The following is a 9,307-nucleotide window of genomic DNA, read 5'->3' as shown; positions in this document are numbered from 1 at the left end:
ATCAGGGGCATTAGGGATGACCAGGGATGTTCTCTTGATAAGTGTGTGAATTGCAGGACTATTTTTCTGTCCTGTCAAAAATTCAAAATGTAACAGGTACTTTTGGGTGTCAGGGAAAATGTATGGAGTAAAAAGTACATAATAATATTTAGGAATTTAGTAGAGTAAAAGTTGTCAAACATATTAATAGTAAAGTACAGATACCCAAAAAACGACCTAAGTAGTACTTTAAAATATTTTACTTAAGTACTTTACACCACTGTGAAAAACACAGAGAGAAAGAGATTATGATAATTATAAGGCTGGCCTGGTTTCCCCGGTAATAAATATTTAATGGTAATAAATGTTTAATGGAGAGAGAAACCGTCTGCAACTAGGCCATAGAGCTTCTGGGAGCACGCTCTCCACAAAGCCATGTTAAAGCTCGAAGTCTCCTCGTCCTCCTAAATACTGTGGCATGATCTTCTGAGTTCATGTGTCGATGGTTGCAATTATACCTGAGCGCAGATCAGTTAGATATTGTTAGTTTATACCTGAGCTCAGATCAGTTAGATATTGTTAGTTTATACCTGAGCTCAGATCAGTTAGATATTGTTAGTTTATACCTGAGCACAGATCAGTTACATATTGTTAGTTTATACCTGAGAGCAGATCAGTTAGATTGTTAGTTTATTCAGGAAATCAAAGTGGACATGAAGTTTATGGAAATGGTCCAAAAACGAATATAACTCTGAAGTGGTCAAACCTATTTTGAAATGTAAGGAGCTGCAATGCAATGAACAAAATGCACTCCTATTCAGCCATTTAAATACAATATTCATGAACCATTTAGACATTCTTGTCTTTTATATTATCCTAATCTAAATCGCACAAAAGCGCTGAAAACATATTCACAGATATTAAACTAGGTAAAAAATTATTATTGGACTGATGCCCATGCAAACACTGTGAGTGACAGCTGCTCAGTGGTGGAAAAAGTACCCAATTGTCATACTTGAGTGTAACGGGTTGGCAGTCGTGGTGAAGGAATGAGGCACAGGAAGCAGCGAGCACAGGGTAGTGGCGTATTTAATTTACACTCACACAAAACAAATACTCCCAAACACAGGGGAGAAAATACACACGGCGTAAAATAGCGCCGACACGAACATGAGCCATCACTATCGTAATAATCCCGCACAACACGGAAGCGGACCAGCTAACATAAATAGCCCCGCTAATTAACCAAACTAACACAGGTGCACAAAACCAAAAAGAAGGGAATCAGTGGTAGCTAATAGGCCGGTGACGACGACCGCCGAGCGCCACCCGAGCAGGAGGGGGCGCCACCGTCGGTGGGAATCGTGACAGTACCCCCCTCCTGACGCGCGGCTCCCGCAACGCGCCGACACCGGCCTCGAGGACGACCCGGAGGGCGAGGCACAGGGCGATCCGGACGGAGGCGATGGAAATCCTTCAACATGGATGGGTCCAAGACGTCCTCCGCCGGCACCCAGCACCTCTCATCCAGGCCGTACCTCTCCCAGTCCACGAGGTACTGCAGGCCCCTCGCCCGGCGTCTCGAGTCCAGAATGGCCCGTATGCTGTACGCCGGGGACCCCCCGATGTCCAGAGGGGGTGGAGGGACCTCCGGCACCTCACCTTCCTGCAGGGGACCAGCTACCACCGGCCTGAGGAGAGACACATGAAACGAGGGGTTAATACGGTAATAGGAAGGGAGTTGTAACCGATAACACACCTCGTTTATCCTCCTCAGGACTTTAAAGGGCCCCACACACTGCGGCCCCAGCTTCCGGCAGGGCACGCGGAGGGGCAGGTTCCGGGTCGAGAGCCAGACCCTGTCTCCCGGTACGAACACGGGTGCCTCACTGTGGTGGCGGTCAGCACTCCTCTTCTGCCATCCACTGGCCTCCTTCAGGGAGTCCTGGACGGCTCTCCAGGTCTCCTTGGAGTGCTGTACCCAGTCCTCCACCGCAGGAGCCTCGGTCTGGCTCCGGTGCCATGGTGCCAGGACCGGCTGGTAACCCAAACACACTGAAAGGGTGACATGTTAGTAGAGGAGGGGCGAAGTGAGTTCTGGGCTAACTCAGCCCAGGGAATGTACCTCGCCCACTCCCCTGGCCGGTCCTGGCAATACGACCTCAGAAACCTGCCCACCTCCTGGTTCACCCTCTCCGCCTGCCCATTGCTCTAGGGGTGATAACCGGAGGTCAAACTGACCGAGACCCCCAGCCGCTCCATAAACGCCCTCCAGACCCTGGATGTGAACTGGGAACCTCGATCAGAGACAATGTCCTCCGGCACCCCGTAGTGCCGGAAGACGTGGGTAAATAGGGCCTCCGCAGTCTGCAGGGCCGTAGGGAGACCGGGCAACGGGAGGAGACGGCAAGACTTAGAGAACCGATCCACAACCACCAGAATCGCAGTGTTCCCCTGAGACGGGGGAAGATCTGTCAAGAAATCTATAGACAGATGCGATCATGGCCGTTGTGGAACGGGGAGGGGCTGTAACTTCCCTCTCGGTAGATGCCTAGGAGCCTTACTCTGAGTGCACACCGAACAGGAAGAGACATAGGACCTCACGTCCTTAGCCAAGGTGGGCCACCAGTACTTCCCCCTGAGACTCCGCACTGTCATCGCCACACCAGGATGACCCGCAGTAGGTAGCGTGTGCGTCCATCGAATCAATCGATCACGAACACCGAGCGGCACATACATGCGACCCACTGGAACCTGCACAGGCGCAGGTTCCAACACTAATGCCCGCTCGATGTCCACGTCCACCTCCCATACCACCGGTGCCACCAGCCTAGACGCTGGAATGATGGGAGTTGAATCGATGGGCCGGTCCTCCGTGTCATAGAGACGGGACAGCGCGTCGGCTCTAGTGTTAAGGGAACCCGGTCTATAGGAGATAGTGAACCTAAACCGGGCGAAGAACATGGCCCACCTTGCCTGACGTGGATTCAGTCTCCTCGCTGCCTGGATGTACTCCAGGTTTCGGTGGTCGGTCCAGATGAGAAAGGGGTGTTTAGCCCCCTCAAGCCAGTGCCGCCACACCCTCAAAGCTTTTACCACCGCTAGCAACTCCCTGTCCCCCACATCATAGTTACGCTCCGCCGAACTGAGCTTCTTCGAAAAGAAAGCGCAGGGGCAGAGTTTCGATGGCGTACCCGAGCGCTGTGATAGCACGGCACCCACCCCAGCCTCGGATGCGTCCACCTCCACTATGAATGCTAGAGACGAGTCCGGGTGCGCCAACACGGGTGCGTCGGTGAACAGCGTCTTCAACTTCTTGAAGGCTCCGTCCGCCTCCGTCGACCATCGCAAACGCACTGGCCCCCCCTTCAGCAGTGAGGTAATGGGAGCCGGCTCGTTTGGAAAACACACATTTCTCAGCCTTAACGTATAGGTCATGCTCCAGCAGTCTACCAAGCACCTTGCGCACCAGGGACACATGCGCGGAGTGGGTGGCGGAATATATCAGAATGTCATCGATATAGACAATCACGCCCTGCCCGTGCAGGTCCCTGAGAATCTCGTCAACAAAGGATTGAAAGATGGCTGGAGCATTTTTCAACCCATACGGCATGACGAGGTACTCATAATGGCCCGACGTGGTACTAAAGGCGGTTTTCCACTCGTCTCCCTTCTTGATACGCACCAGGTTATATGCGCTCCTGAGATCCAGTTTTGTGAAGAACTTTGCTCCGTGAAATGATTCCACCGCCGTAGCGATGAGAGGTAGTGGGTAACTAAACCCCACCGTGATAGCGTTTAGACCTCTGTAATCAATGCACGGACGCAGACCTCCCTCCTTTTTCTTCACAAAAAAGAAACTCGAGGAGGCGGGTGAGATGGAGGGCCGAATGTACCCCTGTCCCAGGGATTCCGTGACATATGTCTCCATAGCCGCCGTCTCCTCCTGTGACAAGGGGTACACGTGACTCTTGGGAAGCGCAGCGTTAACCTGGAGATCTATCGCACAATCCCCCCGTCGATGGGGTGGTAATTTAGTCGCCCTCTTTTTACAGAAGGCGATCGCCAAATCGCCGTACTCAGGGGGAATGCGCACGGTGGACACCTGGTCTGGACTCTCCACCAACGTGGCACCTATGGAAACTCCTAGACACCTCCCCTACCTCCATAGGGGTAGGGGCGGGGGTGCACGGAGGTGGAACGGGCAGGACCCTCTCCGAACGCCCGCGGGCAGCCAGCAGATTGTCCAAACGAACTGACATGTCGATGAGCTCGTCCAGGGATAGAGCGGCATCTCGACAGGCCAGCTCCCTGCGGGCGTCCGCCCGGAGACTGCATCTATAGTGGTCTATGAGGGCCCTGTCGTTCCACCCCGCCCCAGCAGCCAAGTCCTGAACTCCAACGCGAAGTCCTGAGCGCTCCTCTCCTGAGGGAGCAGGTCTGACGGTGGCCAGGTAAAGCTCGAGCTGGAGCAGAAATCCCTGGCACCCAGCCGCCGCCCCATCATACTCCCTTGGGAGCGCCAAACGAAGCGCGCCTGAGCCAGACGTAGTGGGAGGAGGAGGTGGCTGCATCGGAGGTGGAGAGAGGAGACCACTTCTCTCCCATCGGTCCATCCTCTCCATCATCTGGTCCATCGCGGATCCTATGCGGTGGAGGACCGTAGTGTGGTGGAGGACGCGTTCCTCCATCGAGGGAAGAGGGGTGGCCGCTGCTCCTGCTGATTCCATGCCTTTTCGTGGTGCGGGATTCTGTAACGGGTTGGCAGTCGTGGTGAAGGAATGGGGCACAGGAAGCAGCGAGCACAGGGTAGTGGCGTATTTAATTTACACTCACACAAAACAAATACTCCCAAACACAGGGGAGAAAATACACACGGCGTAAAATAGCGTCGACACGAACATGAGCCGTCACTATCGTAATAATCCCGCACAACACGGAAGCGGACCAGCTAACATAAATAGCCCCGCTAATTAACCAAACTAACACAGGTGCACAAAACCAAAAAGAAGGGAATCAGTGGTAGCTAATAGGCCGGTGACGACGACCGCCGAGTGCCACCCGAGCAGGAGGGGGCGACACCGTCGGTGAGAATCGTGACATTGAGTAAAAGTAAAGATACCTTAATAGAAAATGACTCAAGTAAAAGTGAAAGTTACCCGGTAAAATACTACTTGAGGAAAAGTCTACAAGTATTTCGTTTTAAATATACTTAAGTATCAAAAATAAATGTAAATGCAAAAATATACTTAGTATAAATCATTTCAATTTGCTGATATTAAGCAAACCAAACGGCACAATTTTATCAAAAGTAAAAGTATAAATCATTTCAAATTGCTTATATTAAGTAAACTAAGCAGCACAATTTCCTTTTATCTTTTTTACAGATAGCCAAGGGCACACTCCAACACTCAGACATAATTTACAAACAAAGCATTTGTGTTTAGTGAGTCCGCCAGATCAGAGGCAGTAGGGATGACCGGGGATGTTCTCTTGATAAGTGCATGAATTAGACAATTTTCCTGTCCTGCTAAGCATTCAAAATGTAACGAGTACTTTTGGGTGGCAGGGAAAATGTATGGAGTAAAAAGTACATTATTTTCTTTAGGAATGTAGTGAAGTCAAAGTAAAACTTGTCAAACATATAAATAGTAAAGTACAGATACCCCAAAAAACTTCTTAAGTAGTACTTTAAAGTATTTTTACTTAAGTACTTTACACCACTGCAGCTGCTTGAGTACAGACAGTAGTTGTGATACTCCAGGACCATTTCCAGGCCTCAGTGTGCCAATTAAAAATCTGTTTTAGCTGTTCCTAGCCTGACAAGAGCCTGAGCTGGCCATAAGTTCAGCTGACTGTGACTAATGAAAACTGGCTAAAAATAGGCTCATCATTCATTCTGTGCTTTCTGCTGCAGTTGAGCAAGTCAACCAAGGAGAAAATCGGATTCCTTTCCTCGGACAGGACAAATGGATGGACCAGAGGGGAGATGAGGCGACAGAGAGGAAGACGTGACTGACCATGCAGAGTTGAGGAAAGGCCATCACAGGGAGAGAACATAACATAGGAGAGGCATGCAACAAAGGCTTCCCTTTCTCTGTTTGAGGTTGAAGAAAGTCAGGGAGCATCTCCTCTCTCACACACACTAACACCCACACAAACAAATGCACACACACATACATGCACACACACGCACGCACGCACGCACGCACGCACGCACGCACGCACGCACGCACACACACACACACACACACACACACACACACACACACACACACTGAAAATAGCAAAACATATATGGATTGGGTAAACACTAGCATTTACAAAGCCAATCAATGCTGATTCATTAACCTATCTAGACTGCCACAGAATTGCATCCTGCTCCACTACTTAGCATATACACATTGTAGAGAAGATTGAACCTGCCTTCTCTTTCACAGCTCCCAGGGTAACACTCATCACTATGGGTTCAACACTCTAACATGGCAGCCGCCAACAGATAGCTTGGGGGTGAGCTGCTAATGGAATGGAGAGAGGCCTGTATCGACCTTGTGCTACACAGCCTGATTCATTTCAGGAAGTACCATTGAAGCCACAGCTATAACAGTCTAAATTAATACATCAAGTTAGCCTTTAATGACTCTAATTTAACCTGACATTTTGTGTTGGAAGCTAAATAGGACAGAACATGATGCAGGTTGGTCTGATTTTGCTTCTTTGTGGCAAGGGCGAGAATGTAGAGAAGTCTACATGTACCTGAAAAAGCTTGGCTAGAGTGGAGCAGCGGGTAGAAGTCCATGCGATCAAATGGGGGCCCATACCTGTAAAAGGAAGGAGCAATAGGGGAGGCTGGGAGAAAGAGGAACACAACTGCTTCAAATTTGGAGTAAAACAATGCCCTCTTGTGTATGCAGTTACATCTAGGCTACTGTATCATTTATTTCAGAAGCATACGGGCCTAGAAACAGTTACGTAATGGCCTTATTTATATCGCCGCCAGTGTCGTGCCACTTTGTCTGCGAGACACCCGTTGGCGGTGGTAACCCAAGAGTTGGCCGTAGTTGAGCACTCTGCTCGTATGCACCTGTTCTTGCGTATCATTGCGAGCATCTGTGGCCCTCCAGTCAGCCTGGGCTGCAGTGGCTGGAGGTGAGTAGAATATACCACATAGACTGCTAGAAGCAGGAGTCAGCCACTCAATCAAGTGTGAAGAGATACTGGAAGATGAGTGGATATAGACGCAGATGTGCAATGCACCTCTGTTGTGTAATGCAATCTCCAAAGACCACACTATGGAGGGCATGTTTTTTTATCATCTGACTTGTTGGACAAAGTCTACGAATAGCCTAGTCGAGGCTGGGTGCCATGGTGGTTTCCATACCAACAGGCCAGATAAGTCAAGCTCTCCCCTCCTTCAACACAGACCACAATCTTCTTTCTCACCATGAAGACCTTACAAAAAGATGTACTGAACAAAAATATAAACGCGACATGTAAAGTGTTGGTCCTATGTTTCATGAGTTGAAATAAAAGATCCCAGAAATGTTCCATGTGCACAAAAAGCTTATTTCTCTCAAATTTTGTGCACAAATTTGCTTACATCCCTGTTAGTGGGCATTTTTCCTTTGCCAAGATAATCCATCCACGTGACAGGTGTGGCATATCAAGAAGCTGATTAAACATCATGATCATTACACAGGTGCACCTTGTGCTGTGGACAATAAAAGGCCACTCTAAAATGTGCAGTTCTGTCACACAACACAATGCCACAGATGTCTCAAGTTTTGAGGGAGCTTCCAATTGGCATGATGACTGCAGGAATGTCCACCAGAGCTGTTGCCAGAGAATTTAATGTTAATTTCTCTACCATAAGGTAGAGAATTTAGCAGTACATCCAACCGGCCTCACAACCGCAGACCAAGTGTAACAACGCCAGCCCAGGACCTCCACATCCAGCTTCTTCACCTGTGGAATTGACTGAGACCAGCCATCCGGACAGCTGATGAAACTGTAGAATTTCTGTACAAGCTGTCAGAAACCGTCTCAGAGATGCTCATTTGCGTACCCCACCCCAAAGCCATATTACAACTTACACTGTACGTGTTGTAATAATTGCGTTGTTTGCTGTTAATTCATATGCCTTGTGTCCGTGATATAAAGACCTAAAGGCTGAGACAATGAGAAGACAGAGACAGAATAAATTCAACCACACCCTTGTTTTACCACAAAACTGGATAGCAACCTCTGTCCGGTGAAGTCCATGATGCAAATTGCATGGAACAGACAGTTACATGACCTACAACATGGTCAAGCAAATTAATGTTTCAGACATTTTCAGACCACTAAACAACTATTGATTTAGAACCACAGAGTTACTGCAAGTCACAAAGAAAACAGGAGCTGCCTCCACTATTCCAGCACCATTTACACTTCAACATTTTAACATCATCAAATCCCTATGCTTAGTCTAATACAGTGACAATTAAAAAGATACCAAAAACAATTTAGTCCAGTCAACATAAGCTAAATATGATGTGGCTGTCCATGGTTCTGATTTCTGTTTGTGTGCTTGTGTGTGTGCACATGCGTTCATGCAAGTAGAAAAACATGTTGACTCACCCTACTTGTAGAGAAACGCCAATGCCACCCTCCTCTCTTTCATGTTGACGAAGCGGTCTATGACTCTATCATACAGTACACACTTGTATTTTTTGTTGTCCTAGGCTACCTGGCTAAAATGCTTGCTCGCTAACCTTTACTTATATTCATGGGCAATGTTAGTTAACATTAGCCTTCTATATCTAGCTACATATTGCACTTCCATCCTCTCAGGCCAGGGGCACAACAATGTATTCATTTATGGTTGGATCAGAATCACCGTTATAATCATTGGCCAGTACGGAGAATTAAGTAAAACTACAAGTCCAAATCCCTATCTCCATCCATGGCTAATTTAGGAAAGGGACAATTTTAGCTAGCTAGCCATCTGAGAACAAGACAACGAGACGCAACAACATAAGTTGTTTCTGTTAATGACGTACAGTGGGGGAAAAAAGTATTTGATCCCCTGCTGATTTTGTACGTTTGCCCACTGACAAAGAAAGGATCAGTCTATAATTTTAATGGTAGGTTTATTTGAACAGTGAGAGACAGAATAACAACAAAAATATCCAGAAAAACGCATGTCAAAAATTGATTTGCATTTTAATGGGGGGGGGGCAGTAGCCTGGCATCCCTTTGCGTCCATGAATACAGGTCACTGCCTGCGGGATCGTCTGAGACCAGCCACCAGGGCAGCTGATGAAACAGGAGTATTTCTGTCTGCAAT

The sequence above is a fragment of the Salmo salar genome, chromosome ssa11 (assembly GCF_905237065.1).
Source record: "Salmo salar chromosome ssa11, Ssal_v3.1, whole genome shotgun sequence".
In the NCBI taxonomy this organism is placed as follows: Eukaryota; Metazoa; Chordata; class Actinopteri; order Salmoniformes; family Salmonidae; genus Salmo; species Salmo salar.
This window is presented reverse-complemented; position numbering follows the sequence as displayed.